The sequence below is a fragment of the Tamandua tetradactyla genome, chromosome 5 (genome assembly GCF_023851605.1).
Source record: "Tamandua tetradactyla isolate mTamTet1 chromosome 5, mTamTet1.pri, whole genome shotgun sequence".
Lineage (NCBI taxonomy): Eukaryota > Metazoa > Chordata > Mammalia > Pilosa > Myrmecophagidae > Tamandua > Tamandua tetradactyla.
The window spans coordinates 73,083,004-73,101,694 of record NC_135331.1 but is presented as its reverse complement, the minus strand read 5'-3'; the positions used below and the strand labels follow the sequence as shown (position 1 = coordinate 73,101,694).

Genomic DNA, 18,691 nt, shown 5'->3' with positions numbered 1-18,691 from the left:
TAAAAGAGAGGAAAGAAAACGTTTAAAATATCATCATATGCATTAAAAATTCATATACTATAATTTTAGGGGTATGGCTAAAATAGGATGATTTGTTTTTCTCTGATTTTTCTTTTAAAATGAGAATTTCAGATACCCTAATTACAAAGCCCAACCAATTAAAGGGACTTGCTACTGGCCTCTTTCTTTCTTTCTTTCTTTTTTTTTTTTTTCCTCAATTTATACAATATTGCATTCGTATACGAGTTCAGTTCTCTGTACGTGGAATTTCTCTGTCTCTCTTTTTAAATTGTCCAAGCAGATCTGGGTTTTCGACTTAGTAGGATTAACAGAAGCTTTGCCACAAACAAAGTCTGATCAAATGGCACCAGTTCCAGCCACTATTATGCCCTCCCATAGAAGAGAAATCTCCCATAGTAGTGTGATATATTTCCCCCAGGACTGATCCAGTCGTATCGGTTATAAAATATTAAAATGTTTTCACGCTGTTTGGCAAGTAGCGCCTGCTTTGAACCTCTTGGGGACCTACTGTTCTAATGATCCAACATCTCTGTCTTGGATTTCCCTTGAACCTACCAGATACAGCTGAAGAATTAACATGGCTCAGCTGGGGGCCTCTGGCTCCTACACTGTCATTTTGAAAATTCTAAACATTTTCCATGATTAACCTATTTGAGACATATTCAATAAAGATGCCTTTCTGTTCTTTTGGCAGTACACAGTAGGTAAGTACAATGGGGAGAAGAATTAACAGCATCCTATCTGCTTTAATTTGTTCCATTGATCTTCTGGGGAGAAAGGAGCTTATTCATCTCAACGTGTCTTGCCTGATATGAGAAACAACAGACATGATTTACTAATCCTATTTGCTTTCCATGGGAGGGAAATGCATTTGGGGGACCCTAAAGGAATGAAGTACATGGCTAAGGGTCATCTTGAGTATGGGCAGTTGTTGACCATCGTATGATTCCACTTAACACCTATTCTTCACTTTCCAGTTACTTCTATTTTGTTTTTGTGAGTTTTGCAGTAGACTCAGCAAGTCCTCTGTGTCCCTGGCTGGGCTATTCCATGAGGACAGGGATCATGATTATCTTTCTACCACTGCAGTTATCAGGGTTAGGCACATGGTAAGTATTCAAGAGTATTGCTGAATCTCACAGAATGAATGAGAAAGGTGCTACTCTGGTACAACAGCTACTATTAAAGAAAAGAAAGTCCAGAGAAAAAAAACTTAATATGTACTTCTGTTAGGAGAAAAAGCATGCAATTTTATATAGATGATTCCAACTATACAAAGAAAATAATGTGTAGAAAAATTAAGCTAATAATGAATGCCAGTATGCCACACTAATGGCATTTTCCCTGCTATTTAAAGAAATGTTCTTAATTATCCAATTTTTGGTGTGATGAACAGGCATGCATTAATTTTTATAATAAAAGGAGAAAACCACTGAGAACCTAAGCTGAGTACAATTTACTCATATTTGCTTCTATAACTAACTTCGGTCATTATTTTTCCTTCAGTATTTTAATGAGAGGAAGAAAGAGTTTAAAAAAGAGGAGAGGAAAGCAAGAGGGGAAATCTATGAAATAGTATGTGAATAAGAGGACCAGCTCTAGGAGTTGTTCTCCAAATTCTCACCCCTGACATTCTTAGGGATGGCATGCTTCTGATGTTTAGATGTTGAAACAGTTTTTCTTATAAAGAATGATCAGTGGAATGATTTTGAATATTCTGCTTGCTATAGGAAAATGTATCAAGAAAAAAAGATCTTTGGGCTCTCAGCAATTTTTAGATATTAGAAATACATTTTGTTTATTAAAGTAAATCAGGATCATTACAGAAAAAAAGACACAGGCAAAATAAAAAATAAAAAAAAAAAACAGCCCATTACCTATCTGTCACAAAATAGCAAATGTGAGCATGTTGGAGTTTCTAGACCCATTTATTAGGGCTTATCCACAGGCAAACAGACACTTCTAAAATAAGATCACATTTCGTAAAAATTACTTTGCAATCTATATAATTTTAATAGTTATATACTATTCTATTAAATAGAGCCCCTCAAATGCTAACCAGTCCCTGACTATTGGTGCTACAAATTATTTTTATTTTTTTTACATTATATACAATAAACTTCCTTGCACCTAAATCTTATACCTAAGTATCTATTTTCATGAAATGTATTTCCACAAGTAGAATCTATAGGTCAAAGTATTTCTATTTTATGGTTTTTGATAAACTATTTGCCCTGCAGAAAAGTTGTAACAAATTATGTTCTTACCAGCTACATATATGAAAATAGTTTTGCCTCACCAACACTGAAAACTATTATTTTAAAGACATCTTTGTCAATCTAACTACAAATTATTTATTTATTTTTTTAATTACAAGTTAAACATGTTTTGCACATGATTTTGGTCATGCCATTTGTATGCTTTCTTTTGAGAATGACATGCTTCTCAATAGTTCAAAATGATTTTTATGGTCCCTGGGTGACTTACTCAGTCAGCAGCTATATATTATGTACCACCACTTCTGTCTAGGTAATACATTGGCAATAGGATACAGAGAAAAGCAAGACAAGGTCCCCGCTGTAAGGAAGTTCAGTCCAGTAATGGAATGACCAACAATTTTTATCTTTGGTACTAACCCCAACTAACTGGTAATGAGTGGCTGCCTGGAGAAGGATTATGAAGCAGGTTCAGTGGAAAATGAATCTATGAATGATGTCTGCCATAGAGACAAGAAAGGAAAGTGATAATCCATGCTTTTTTTTTCCTTTTTTTTTTTGCTACCCCTACTCTAGTGGGATAGTCAAAATATTCTCAAAAATTCCTTTTAAAAGAGGGGTACGATACTCATTAACAGTTTAATATCTGTGAAATTTAGTGTTTTGGGTTTACCTTAATCAAATGTAATATGCTCGAGTTGTATATTCTGGTCTTTTGTGCATATATGGTAGTTTTATGACCTACTTCATAAGCGCTATATATCATGATATTTTTCTATAGGTGATGGCCTATAATGAAGTGATGTAGGTTAGAGTGTAGTATTTGGGGTCAAAGTTGGCTATTTCCTAACTGTCCTGAAGAAATGGTCCTGCACGCCATTTGGTTCCCTCTTCCTATTTCTGAGGTGACCACGTCTTCAGTGTTGTCACATCTCGCTCCTGCTGCCATCCCTGGTGGGTGTGGTAGAGCTCGCAACCCAGTAGTGTAGATATACTGTCCATCGGTGGACTTACTATGAAGTTGGCTACAGCGGAAACTACCTATATTAAAAAATGTAACTGCCTTGTTAATGCTGCCTTTTGAGCAGGCTGAGTTGGGGTTTGGTTAACATGTTCAAGAGATCTGTTACTCTAATCGGATTATTTTTTAAGGACACATACAAGGGCAAGCCACCGCTAGAAAATGAAGCCTGCTGCCACTGGGTGTTGGACTGTAACCTGACCCAGCACTCCTCACAGCCTGAGACAGTTTGAGACTGAAGGAGACAATTCTGTCCGGGGTCTAATTCCTGAAATATTGGGGCAAGTGTCCGGCAAAGATTCCCTGACATTGAACATTGCAATTCCTCACTTCTCTCTCTTGAGTATATATGCGATAGGCTTGGGGTTCTCTGTCATGACAAACACCTGTAAACTAGGACATCTGGCCTAGGTAGAAACAGTCAAAATTTTTAATGGAGACATAGAAAAAATGTCAGTCAGATGATGCTGGCCCCGAGTGTTGAAAGATTAGAGAGGGTGGCCATGGGCACCAGTCAGCGTGCTCTGTGTTACAAACAAGACCATTTCCCAAGATACACTAAGTGCCAAATGAGCAAGTGGCCTCTCTGTTCAGAACTGCTGCCCTGGCATGTGCAAACGAATACTTTCAGAGTGTGGAAACCATGAGCCTTGACAAGAAAATCGGTCTGCTGTGATAGAAAAGGAGCAGGCATTTAGAGGAAACAGACACGCGAGAAGGAGAGAGTGAATGCTTTCACTTAGACTGGGGGAGAACTTCCTCCTTTTCTTTGAGAGTGCATCTGTTACTTGCAAATAAATCAATCCGTAACCAAGACAAATGGAAAAGCATTACACTGGAAGATGATACTAGATTTTTTTTTTTTTTTTTTTAGGTACCAACACTAACACTAAATAGCTATGTGCCAACTCACATGGTCTCTACAGGTCCTTGCTTGTTTATCCAGAAAATATAAGGACTGAACTACAATATCGTCACTGACCTATTCTGCTTTAAATGAAAAGTCATGATGTCTAATCTCATGATTTTAAAAATGTTTAAGACATATTCATTGCATTTTTAAATGTTATCATATGAAATTTGCTCTTAAACTATTGGTAAGGAATACATTCTCCAAAAACAGCACAATTAGTATGAATAATAACAATCTCTAAAACAGTTTTATGATGTGGCTTCTAAGAATATAAATTGGTATATTAGTTTCGCATTAAACTTCTATGACAGATAAAATAGAAGCAAAACTGACATAGTTAGACTATATATATTCCTCTGAGAACTGAATTATCCCTTTCTTCATTTTCCAAGAGTTACTAATAGCATACTCTGAAATGTTAATTCTATCTTTCAAAAATGTTTCACAGTGTTTACACTGTGCATACACAGTATGCTGCATTATATGATAGCTGCAATAATCACACAGGGCTAAATGAATATCATATTAATGTACCTATCGACATTCTGTTTATACTGGAAACATTTCTACTGTAATGAGTACTTCAACTAGCAATTTATTTCTAGGAGAGAAGCAAAATATTGTGTAAATTTACTGAACATGTTTATTCAAAATTTCCATCAGCAATTAACTCTTAATACCGCCCTCGTTAAAAGATCTCCCCTCAAAAGCAATTACATGTAAAAAATAAACAATAAGAGGATAAAAGGTTAAAATAAATGGAGTAGATGGAAATACTAGTGGTTAATAAGAGGGAGAGGTAAGGAGTATGGGATGTATGAGTTTTCTCTTTTTTCTTTTTTTTTCTTTTTCCGGAGTGATGTAAATGTTTAAAAAAATGATCATGGTGATGAATACACAAATTTGTGATGATATTGTGAACCACTGATTGTACACCATGTATGGAATATTGGAAGTTAAGAATGTATGTTCATATGTTAAGTATTACCAATAAAAATATTTTAAAAAAACAATCCCATGATGTTTGTCATAGAGACAGGCATCATTAAAGCGACCTCCTATTCATGTGCCTCCTCCTCTTTATTTAACTCAAAGAGCCACTAAGACAACTGAGCCAACGTGCTCCTTGCCCATTTTCATGGGCACTGCTAGGCTCATGACCAAGAGATGGTCCTTAGGCATCCTGAGACACTTCTCTGTTTCTATGGCCAGAGCCAGTTGACTCCCTCTACGTTTGTATAACTCTGCCAACCACAAAAAGATGTCATTTGAAGTGCTGAAAATGTCCCCAGTCCCATTTTTCTTTGCAGGAAGTATAAGGGACTTGGTGGGTAACTTCAGCAACACAAGACTGTGATCTGCTTGAGGGCAGGGATCCCATCTCTTCTTCTTGCTTCTCCAGTGCCCGGCTTTTCTAGTTTGTTAGCTACAGAATGCAATATACAAGAAACAAATGACTTTTAAAAAGGAAAATTTAATCAGTTGCTAGTTTATGGTTCCGAGGTTGAGAAAATGTCCCAATTAAAACAAGTCTATAGAAATGGCCAATCTAAGGCATCCAAGGAAAGATACCTTGGTTCAAGAAGGCCAATGAAGTTCAGGGTTTCTCTCTCAAGTTAGAAGGCACATGGCACACAGAGTTTCTCTCTCATCTGGAAGGGCACATGATGAACACAGTGTCATCTAGCTTCTTCTCCTGGTTTCCTGTTTCATAAAGCTCCCCAGGAGGCATTTTTCTTCTTCATCTCCAAAGGTCACTGGCTAGTGGACCCTACTTCTTGTGGCTATGTCATTCTGCTCTGCTCTCTCTGAATCTCTCATTCTCCAAAATGTTTCCTCTTTTATAGGACTCCAGAAACTAATCAAGACCCACCCAAATGGGTGAAAACACATCTCCCCTAATCCATCTTGACAACCACTTTTTATTGGGTTACATCTCCAGGGAGATGATATGATCACAAATTCAAACATACAGTATTAAATAGGGATTATCCTGCCTTTACAAAATGGGATTTTGATTAAAACACGGCTTTTCTAAGGGACATCCATGCTTTGAAACCAGCACACCAGCACAAAAAGAGTTATGTAGATGTTGAATGAATGAATAAATTTGTGTATGTTCAGTAGTTAAATAATTAATTAATCAAAAACAATTTACAAGTGCATTACATGAATATTACTTTACTGCTCACAACCACTGGCTAGAATACTTACACAGTACATGTTGTGACAGTTTATCTATATACATTTATACATATATATATAAATATATATGTTATATATAAACATATAGATACATGTGTATTTATAAACACATAACATATTTATATATTTTACATATGAAAACATACATATAAACATACACATATGTATATGCATATATATGTACACATGCACATTAGAATGTAAGTATAAGCAATAAACCAGCCTGTGTTTCAAATTTTAAAAAGCATGCATTTAACTAAATGTGTTATATTCTCTCTTGATTTTCTATAAAATTATATAATTAGTTTATTTTGTTTTGATTTTTTTTTTTAATTTGTTTTGCTTTTCTAACAGTAGAGATAAAGGGAGAAGTGAAGACTGGCCCAGTGGGATTTGAACACAGGAGTTCGTCCTGCTGACAGTTGTGATGACAACCTGTCTTTGTCCACCTTCAAGGTACCTGAATCCATATTTCTTACTGTGACCTATATTATACCTTTCTCCTTGTGTACAGTATATAAAGCTAGGTCCTCTCAGTTGCCAAGTAATAACCTCTGAAATAAATGATACTACCAGTCCATGGACAGGATCCAGCATTCTCATTAAGTGGACCTTAAAGAAACTCCAAGCTTTCTGGAGATGACTCACTCAGGGGCGGTAGTCTGGTCCTTGAAATAGTCCAACATTTGGTTTGCATTTTTATTGCATTGGACAGGCATCACCTAGGGCCAGAGTGGCTACACAGTATTCAGATGTTCAGGGGGAAAAAAATCATTCAAAGGAAACAAAGCCAGGGAGGGGAAAGAGAAAGGACTTTGCTTTAATTCCTGTCATTTAAAATTTTTCCTTATTGATTGTGAGAGTTTAAAAGGATGTATGTACCCTAGAAAAGCCATGTTTTAATCCTAATTCCATTCTGTAAAGGCAGCTATTTCTTTTAATTCCTATTCAGTACTGCATGTTTGAAACTTTAATTAGATTATCTCCCTGGAGAAGCGACTTAATCAAGAGTGGTTGTTAAATTGGATTAGGTAGAGATGTGTCTCTACCCATTCCAGGTGAGTTTTTATTAGTTTACTGGAAGCCTACAAAAACAGGAGACATTTTGGAGAAAAGGGAGAACCTAAGAGAGCAGAGACCACCATAGTACCTCAAAGAAAGAGTCCACATGCCAGCGATTTTTGGAGATGAAGAAGGAAAATGCTTCCCAGGGAGCTGGAGAAGAAGCTAGCAGATGATGTCATGTTCGCCTCATGCCCATCCAGCCTCAAGAGAAACCCTGACTGTGTTCGCCATGTGCCTTTCCACTTGAGAGAGAAACCCTGGACTTCATTGGCCTTCTTGAACCAAGGTATCTTTCCCTGGATGCCTTAGATTGGACATTTCTATAGTCTTGCTTTAATTGGGACATTTCCACTGCCTAAAAACTGTTAACTTGCTACTTATTAAATTCCCCTTTTAAAAAGCTGCTCCATTTCTGGTATATTGCATTCTGGCAGCTAGCAAACTAGAATATTGCTTTATTCTTACTTTTCAAATGAAACAGTTTTTCATCTCCAAAAGGAGGATGTTGTTGTCATTGTCATTTAGACAATTCCAGGGTATTTATTCAAAGTGTGCAACATGGGAATTTAAGTTGAATTCCATAGTTAGGTTTTAATCCATTTGCACATAGGCCTCAATTCTTCTGAAAATTACTGAATGTTGACCCTGCTCTTCCTACTTTCACAAGTGTGCATGCATAGATTCCATGAACTGCTACCAGCCTATCAAGAAACAAAAGAGAAAGTTTGTGCTTTTTTCTTTTTGTTTGTTTTTAAATCATCTAGCTCCTTCTAAAATATCATTCCAGCACTAGGGCCATTCCTTTGTCTTCTGTACCTAGAAAAGTTTTCTGAGACTTCATATGGCAAGTCAGAGCAAATATTACCTAACAATGATGTCAGTCTTAAAGATAAAAATAACCACATAAGGTACATATCTTATTAAACCTTATACAAAGATATGGGAACATAATCATGATTTTAGAATTTATGCCCTCTGAGTCAAGTTTAAGCTAAATCATCAAGTACTTTGAATATCTACTAAGGGCCAGGTACTAAGCTGGTTGTTGATTTTTATTCAGAGTATTTGATGTAAGTCATTTCAATTTCCATTTTATAGTAGCTGAAATTACGATTAAGGGATGTTAAGAGCTTAACCCAGTGTTAGAGCTGATAATTGGTAATGCTGGGGATCAAACTCAAGTTTTCTGAATTCAAGTTTGGTGATCTTTTTACTAAAGTACAAATTTCCTTTTAATTATATTTTCATGCTTTACATAGTCAGACTGGCTAAGGCATGAATTTATAAAACATATCTGATGCTTCTTGCTGTGATCTGCATTCTAAGAAAACACTGAAATCAATACTGTGAGAATTATATGCCTTTTGATGTGGATTTCTGAAAAGACCTGGATTTTTCACAAAGTACTGTTGTGACAATTATTATGTATTAATACAACCAACTGTGAACATTTTAGATTAAAGTTTCATGGCTGTAGTAACATCAAAATAAAACTAAACTTTAAAAAACATGAATCTAATACTTTGATGTACCTTCTTATTAATTTAAGTTAAATAACTCTGGCTCCTATGAAAACTAAAAATATTGGACATGCAATATATGATCACTTCTTAAAGAGATATTTTTACTTCAATGATTGAATTTTATGTTATTTATTTTTTCTTGTAGAGATTTTTATCAATTAATAGGTTTGTTGTTTGGCCCTTTAATTATGTTTGGTATGGTAAAGATGCCAATAAAGTGTTTTTTAAGATTCCTGTTTGCTTTGTCATGTTTCAGAAACCAACCACCTTTCTTTGTTAGTTAAAAAGAAAATTATGCAAGGAATAGTCACTGAATTCAGACTGAATATATCCAAAGTATACTCAGAGAATTCTTTGATTTCACTGAATACTAATACTTAGGATTTCAAATTGCTTTCCTTGCTGTATCCAAATTTACTTAATTCTAGTGAGATTAATGAGACGCAATGACCTCCTGCTTTTGTAACAAAAAGTATGACATTATTAAGAAAAGTTAAGCATGTTGCAGTGAGCTAAAAATAATCCTCAACTTCTCTCCTTAGGATTTAGGCAGCAAGGAAGGAAGAGAGGAAAGGAGGGAGGGAGGGAACAATTATAACTGCTTGTATTTCATAAGGTATCCTTACATATGCACTATTTTATTCTATTTTTTAAACTAATATCTCACTGCAGCCTCTTAATAATCCCTTGAAATTATTATTTCACAAATGAAGCAATCATGACATAAAATGATTAAATCAAGACAGCATAGCTAATCAATACCAGAAACCAGATTGGTGAAATGTGATCTCATAAATTAATTCTCTGTGTTTTTCCATTTAAGTCATATTGCTTCCAAATAATAACAATAATAAAAATATTTTAAAATGTGTCTTTACAAATTTCTTTCATTTTTTTTCACTCAGGTTAAGTTAATAGAAAACCTTTGCCCAATCTTAGAAAAAGATGTTATTTCCAACTGTAGTTTCATAGTATGGAGAGACACTCCACATCTGACTTCTTTGCTCCTATCTCTCCCATCTATGGTGCCCCTTATGTCACGTGGACATGCCATCCTCATCCCCGGTTGTTGGGGGGGGGGGTCAAAGCAATCATTACTAATCACATTTGTCATTAGTAAATATATTGCTGTTATCACAACTGCATATACTCCCTTTTCATCTGTAGAAATGTTGCTGCTTTTAAACCAAGTATCATGCTCAGAGGGAACAGAAAAGAACATTTTTGTACTATATATATATTTAGAAATTAAGTCATAAAGACAGATTCTGATTTACCAGCTCACTATTTTTAGTGCTTATGCGCGTAAGTGTTTGAGAGAGAGGAAGGAAGAGGAGGGAGAGAGGAAGAACACGATCTCATGTACCCACGTGCATGAATCTCTTGGATTACATAATTTTCTAGTTCAATAAACAGGATCAAAGACAAAGTCTAGAGTCATTTAGTCTTTGAAATTTTATGGCATCACCAATATTCTGAAGAAACAACATTCTTAACTAAAGCTATAATGAATGGGTGGAAACCCATGAGCAATAGGTCTTAAGAATGAAATATTTCCTCAGAAATTAGCTATTGGTTAGTTTTCTTGATGTAAATAATTTCTGATATAAATTAAAACAATGTTTCCTTAATTTATAACTTTATGAGCAAGAAAAAAAATGAAATAGTGGCAATGTTTTTAACTGCCGTTTGTATATATAATTCTTCTCTAAGGTAGGCAGACAGGACAGAATATTTAAGGGAAAGTTAAATGAATATTAATATGAAAGGTAAATTATTTTTTAATTTTAACAAAGAAAAATGTCATATTCTGCACTACTTGACAGTGTTTAATGATGTTTTAAGGTTGCTAAACATAAATGTGAATTTACCTAATTGTCTTTCTGTAGCTTGCAAACAACATGGAAGATGGAAAAGCACCCAACTAGGATAAGGAATCTTGTCCTGGACCAGGCATTAGGCAAGGGCTGCAAGGAACAGCACTGGAAAGTGCTATAGTTTAATTTTCTCATGCATAATACAGGGATGATATCCACCCCTGAGATGATACAAAATGACTAAGGGATTAAAAGAAGATATTACACCCTAAGGACTTTGAAAAGTTTAAAATGCTACATAATGTGTGAATTTGTATCTATTTATGCATTCACTTTATTTTGTGTATGTGGTGACAAAAGGGAGAGAAGCAGGAGAACCAGGCTGATAACAGAGAGATGGGACTTTCTTTGAATTTGTCTGGGGTCTGAATGTTGTCATACAAGGGGGAAAAAATACTACTTTTCCTGAAAAAAAATCCCTTGACACACAAATGTGTCATAAATGATGAAATTTCACAGTTTGTTTGTAAAAGTAAATATTCACATAACTTAAAGATACTCTTCCCACATACTACCAGGCTCAGTTTATTTTATTGTTGTATTTCAGATTGGAGAAACCAGGAAGCTGCAAATCCTCAGGTCTTCCAATTCATCTACACAGTTTTATCCAAAATGCATTATGCTTTGTTTAATTTTTATAATTCAATTATTTGTGATATTAGTTTATGTCTATCTGGAAATTAATGTAATGGTTCATCATATTTTTCTGACCAATCAAGGGCCACTACTTCTGTTACCTTTTTATTTATTCTCTCCATTAAAAAAAAAAAAGGAATCTATCTCACTGAGACAATTTCTCAGCCCCTCCTGAAATTAATTAATTTAATTATGTAAAATACGAGATGCTAGCCAGGCATAAGCAGCTGAAGGATGTTCTCATCACTGGGCATGCTGAAGGTTTACATGTACATGGTTGCAAATTTGTAGCTGCTTCTTTCAGGGAGAAAATATGATATTTACTTCATGTAGGGAAAATAATTCAAATAAAAAGTGTTTACATGGCATCCTTTCTAATTTCACTAATTAGAAGGATTTACCACTGCTAAAGTAGAGTCAGAATGCATGTCTCTTGTTAGTGCAGTTTACAGATTGCCAGCGGCTGCCCTTGCAATCCTGTCGGGGGGAAGCTGACAAGGTCTTTCTGCAATACAAACCCATCAGAGCTCACAGGTTGAATTTCCCCCTTCCTGACTCCGAAAAGCCTTTGCTTTTCCCGTGATCACTATTCCCTTTGGGGTGAAGGAATGAATGATCTATAAGTACATTTTCATTCAGATCTTAAATACTATTTAAATAAAGTAGCCAAGATTCATTTCTGACTCTGACTTGCCTGTTGAATACTAGATTAACTGTTCAATCAACCTGTTCCTTTTCTCATCATAGAAGTCTAGGAATATAGTTCAAAGTATTATTTCAATGGTCTGTATCCCAGGTAACTGAGGCATCTACTGCAAGCTTCGCACACCCTTGGCCTCCCTTTTAGCACTGTTAAGACAGGATGCTGGGCAGAGAGCAGATCCAGTTTAATGCCTGAGTGGCCAGAAATGATGAAAAGAGATACCTTGGATGCACAGCTCTCATCAAGGCCAATTTAATGAATAGCATTAGGGTAACATTGAACAAACCAGACCCTAAATGGAAACAGTTATGAAAAACTGAAAGAGGAATAAACATTAACACAACCCATCTTCTAGTTGTCAGCTTCTTTCCATTTGGGTTCATCACAAAGGAAAAGATACCTCTTTTTTCCCAAGAGTCTGGTTTTCCGTATATTAATGTATATCCCACATGAATGCCTCTGTACTTTATTAAAATAACAATATTTAAGTAAAAATAATGTTCAAACCAACAACTCTACCTTTCCCAGGTATTTCTATAACTTTTGCAAGCTATTGAGCACATAAAATTGGAATAATTAGTTTGCTTTGTTTTCTCCTTTAATTGAATAAGTTTTGCTCATGTTGTGATAACGAGTTTATTTGAAAGTGAAAGTAATTTGTTATAGAACAGCAGATTTTATAAATGGTTACTTCTACAACAGAACATTGTGAGATGTTTAAATATTAAGCAAACATACTGTTCACTCTCTACCCTAAATTTCAGGAACTTAATACAAATTAAGTACACACTTTATAGCTAGATCTTGCTTACCAATGCTAAGAAATCCACAATGTTCAATTCTAATTAAAAATGAAATTGAACTGCAATTCCCTAGAAACAAGGGCTGATCAGACTCAATAAGCTTTACTTAATTTATTTCAGAAACAAAATAATTGAATTGCTCACAAAGACAAAAAATGCTTACATTGTTAAAGAAGCAATGTTTTGCAATTCTATTACATTTTCAAATGTTTACAGCTGATTACATATCTCATATATATATGCTTCAAGATATTCCAAAGCCTAAGAATATGTTAGCTACCTTGGTATCAGAATCATTCACAATTTCTGTGTACATGCTTATTCGGAATGTATCATAAGTTACATACATTTTTTAAAGAGATATGACAAACTCTTATTCTTCAGTATATTGTACTTAAAAACATATTGGATTATTACTTTTTATAAAGGACTTTCCAAATGCTTGCCTTATATCATTGAATCGACAAGCATCAAAGGAGATTTTAAATTTACTTTTAAATTTTTTTCTTGATTGTTTTTCACTTTTGTTTTTCTAATTTAAGAAAACTATGGCTCAGTGAAGCGTAGGGGTTTTTCTTTAGTTATATATCTTGGAAGAGTGAAAGTGTGAATGCTTGTTTTAAACTAGGAGAATTAGAAAAATAGACTCAATGAATGAAGGGAATGCTGTTGGGCAAAAAGTAGAGCAAATGATTCCTTGACTGTTTTCCCTTGTGCTTCCAATTGTCTTACACAGGCATACAATTTGGCATCCCTAAGGGCCCACCACGTCTGGCCCAGCAGGTTCAAAATGGAATGGCTTCATCTTCAGAAAGGGGGCTCCTTTAATACAGGGTTGGGTTAAGGAGCAAGAATTCTGGATACTCTTGGACAGTAGCTTCAAGTAGCTCCAGACATCTATATAAGAACAGACATTCAAAGAATCAGAGTTCAATAAGGAACAGTTCTTCAGGAGATAGTGTTGATGCAAAGGAGAAATATCCATCTGTCAAAGACTTCATAGAAGTCATCCCTGCATTGGCCAGAAGTCTTATCTCAATCAACTTCTCTAAAAGTACCCGTCTCATACAGGTCAAAGAACTAAGATGAACTAGATAATATATAATGATACTTAGAAAGAGACATATGTAAAATAGCATCTCTGTCATCATCAATCCTGCAAGTCTTTTTACTAGAAGATCTCAAAAATGTTTAAGATTTTTAAAACACATGCATGTAAATAAAGTTGGATGAAGACATTCATAGGTGCTATGACATGATAAAATGAAGCTAAAAGTACTATACAAAACTGTCTTAGTTAAATCTTGAAATTAAAGAAGGTGGTCAATAAACAGAAGAACAGAGAGAAGAAATACAATATCTTGATGGAAATACAGAATAAAATGGAGATATTTATATTTAATTATGATAGCCAAGAAAGAAAACACAACTGCCATTTAAAAATGAATAGTACTAAAGATGTTTTAAATTAATAACAATGAAAATAGGCGCAACCAGTTACCTGATCAAATCAGAATATAAGAAAAATGAACAGAAACAAAAAAAATGAAGGCAATATACCTTAAGTAAGGTGGAAGAAATAAAACAAAACATATAAATTGTTACACTAAAATGAACTTATCCTATTAAAACCAGAGATGCTTGAAGTTGGAGTAAAGGGAATGAGATCCTAGCAACACATTTTTTTGCAAGAAATATTCTAAAAATAAAACAATATAAGATTGAAAAAAGACGATGAGCAAATAGACTCCAAGCAAATAAAAGAGGAGCAGCAAATTCATATAAAATATTTTATATTAAAAGCGATAGATTAAATATATAAATTATATAATCGTTAAAAATCAAAGAAATAAATAAAGGATATGTCATAGATCCAAATGCACTAAATAACATAGCAACAAAATAGGTATTAGAAATGCAAGAAGACTCTGATAAAAATAGAACTATATGATAAATCTCACCTATTTCAGATTGGACAAATTCTTAAAGCCAAAAAATAAACAAGGACATGCAAGAATTGAATAATGAAATGAAAAAACTAGAGCTAGAGGGATAATTATATTCCTCAAAGGTGCACAAATACACACACACACACATAATCATTTCACAAAATATCTCATGCTCTGGGCTACAGTGAAAAACTTAAATATTAAGAATTAGACTTTTGCTGGTCATACTATTTACCATAATCAAAGAGTTATACATCAACAAGAAGATAATGAATAAAATTAGCTTATTTTAAAATAACTTTGGATCAAGCAAATTAACAGCATCTAGAATGCAAGGAAAAGTAGAATACATAATGCTGTAACTTTTAGAACAGAATAGAATCTATAATCACATAAAAAGTTGCAGATGGTATAGTTCATATTTATAGTTTACATAGGAATTTAGCTCTGTTTTTAAGACATTAGAAAAAGAATCACAAAATTAAGTAGGAAGAAATAATTAATATAAAAGCAGAAAATTATGAGATAGAAAACAAAAACAAAAGAGGAGAAAATCATATAAGGTGCTAATTTATGGACCTCAAGAAGCATTTGCACATTATAATATTTGCAAACATTAAGAAGAGAACAGATTTATCACAACTGACAGCAGTTGAAGACTATGGCATCTGGATAAATTAAAAATTTCCAAAGCAGCCTGACCATGTCCCTAGACTCAAATCAGACAAAATATCCAGCAGTAGAGCATCTGGTCTCGCAGCTGTGTAGCACACCCTATGAGCACCGGCTTCACTCAGAAACCCAAGAGGAGATTGCCAAGGGGAAGGGCCTTTAATAAAGCCAACAACAGACAGAAACAATGCCAAATTAATAAGGAAATTAGTACAGGCATGTGTCATTTTGTCTCAATTATAAAAGCCAAATCTGCAAAGAAGGGAGTCATACCAGACTTCACAGAGGGTTGCAAGTGTTGAATAGTTAGGCCATAAACATTTGGACATATGAATACATCTGTATTCTCTCCAGAGAGGAGATGATAGAAAGGAGAGAAGGTCCAGTTTCCTTCATATCTGAACAGGTGAAGATGAGATTGCCCAGTGAAGAAGAATTGATTTCTTCAAATCAAATAGCTCCCAACAACTGATTTCATGACTGACACTGACATAAAATGAACCAGACAGGGTGATGACACTCTTGGAGCCATGTTTCTCTTTAACTGCTCCCTCTTATCCCTTCTTGGAAAAATAATGAAATTATTTTTCTTATCACACTCATAAGGAATATTCACTAAAAATTATTAAAATAAATTTGAAAATTATCTGCATTTGGTCATGTGTGTATGAAGGGAACTATCTCTAACCTTTCTCTTTCACCATAATCTAGGAAAAAATAATCCTGATTCCATGAAGTCATCTATTAAGACTTCCTTTGGATTCCCTACCATAAAATTTTATAAGTATTTGATTACAGAACTAAAAGGCCCAGACTGTACCACAGCCTGCTGTCCACTGCTGTCCTACTGACTTCATAGTTAACATCCGGAAAGGAGCACAGTAAAGAAGTAAATGCAACAGATAAATTCATGAAGGCAAATGGATGAGAAGCCATACTATTTCAGACCTATACAATTTTTCATTTTAAAAGGGGGAACATAAATGGCTGTAAATTTCATGCCTAAGTAGTGAGAAATATCTATCACTATCACCGATATTATCGAGGCTCTCTGATAGTATGATCTCAGAGGAAAATTATAAAATGGGAATGGAAGCCAAAATATTGTGCCTAGAAACACGGTATGGAGTGTTTAAGAGAAATGATGATAAACCAATTTCTAAACAAAATTCACAATATGTAACCATGAGATTATCAGCTAAAGAGATTCATTTAAGGTCTTGTTACACGATGTAGGGATTAGCAAGCAGAAAATCTAGATTAGGATATGGAAACATGGGAAGGAGTTTGCGTGGTGATGCACTTCTTGACCACACTATGCAAATCTCAAAAACTTCTTAAGGAATGAAGTTAGTTCTAGCATCTCAAAAATTACACGACTGATACACAGTCTACATGTTGGTGACTAGGTTTTATCCTCAGAGAGAAATAAGCAGCATTTGTTGAATATTTGCTTTGTGTTTACATATAATTTGCAGTTTGATTTACACAACAATGCAAAAAGGTGGATGGAATTAAACCCATTTTACAAATAGGGAAACTAAGGACAAAGCTTATGTAACAGATGAGAGAAGTACTATGCTTCTCTGTCTTCAAAGTTTATACTTTTCCCATCATGCATATAATATAAGGTCTCTTTTAAAAAGCATTCCAAAGAATGGAAAGCATGCACTTTCCACCTAAAAAATCTGCCAATGGCTTACTCTCATCAATTTTTGCATTGCTTTTAAAATACCCTTTAAATTCATCTTGGTATATAATTCTTCTCTTTCTCCTGTCCTCTTTTCATTTTCCTGTATTCTTTCATTCCTTAAATCTACTCACAAATATTTATGAAATTAAAAGCTATAGAAATAGATACATGCACATACACATTAACAATTTGTGGCCAAACTTAATTTGAGGAAGTACCAGACCTATGCCCTCGTCTTTATAAAATATCTCTCTGCTACATATTTATATAAGTTTCTGTCCTATACTAGAAAATCTCATGTTAAAGCACAAAGTCATTTTAGAGGTAAAATACATTATATATATATAGTCTTCATGTTTCTACAATGTATTTTCTGTCAACTCAGCCTATAGGGGGTTGAATTTACATAAAGGAGGCATATATTAAATATTGAATATTTCAAATACTAAGAAAAGTTTACAGAAAAAGTTCACTACCCTGAGGAGTGGTTACTAAATCATAATTATTCTAAAATCTCCTAAGTCTTATCTGGGCTACCATTAATTAAAGTGGACAAATAATAATGGCCCTAAAGTTGATCCACTGAAATGCCTGCCATTAAAATAAATGTTCACCTTTGATTCATTCTTGTCAATGATTTACCTAAAAAAATCATCATGAATTTATTTCCTCTTTATCCCTGAAGTGCCATTTAATTTCTATGATATTACATAGTCCCAAATATAATTCCTTGAATTTTGTAATAGCTAGGAATTTTTTTCAAAGAATTATAGCTCGAGTAACTCAGAGTACTTAAATAATTACCCACATTAAAAAACGAGAAATTATTTCTTGTTCCTCTTACCTTAAGATTGATTAGTGCTTTCTTATTCCCATGGACAAATTCGTTCTACACTTTATCTTCGTAAAATAAATTAAACCATCCCTCATGCCCCTGGCTAACACAGGCATGAGGCCAGTCCCAAGAGCAGATTTCATCAGTTACAGAAGCCTCAGCTGGAAGGACAACTGGATTTACTGAATGTGTACATCTTTCAGATTCAAAGCAAAGAGCCTCAGACCCTTGAGCTCTGAAAGCATTAACATGACTGAGAAAACCCACCATCAGAACTCCGCAATGAATATTCACCATGACTGGGGTTATAATTTTGAACTAGATACTACTCTTCACTTAACAGAGGGGGAGGATTATTTTGGTCCAGTAAAATGTCATCATTCACATTCTTAGTGGTATACATCGGTAGCCATCAATCCTGCCAAAAATTCTTATCCCAGTAATTATTTTCTTCCTAGTTATTCTTCTGCATCCATCCTTATTGCATCAATAGGCTAAATCACAGCTAATTGAATGTGCTTCAGTATGAGTTTTCATATGCAGTGAATCAGAAATGTGA

General features: G+C 34.4%; 1 protein-coding gene across 23 annotated transcripts in view; it reads right to left on the bottom strand.

Annotated features, from left to right (window-relative positions):
* The window catches only part of NAALADL2 (N-acetylated alpha-linked acidic dipeptidase like 2), a 1,514,274-nt gene that overhangs the window by 556,994 nt on the left and 938,589 nt on the right, over positions 1-18,691 (bottom strand). The window lies entirely within an intron of this gene.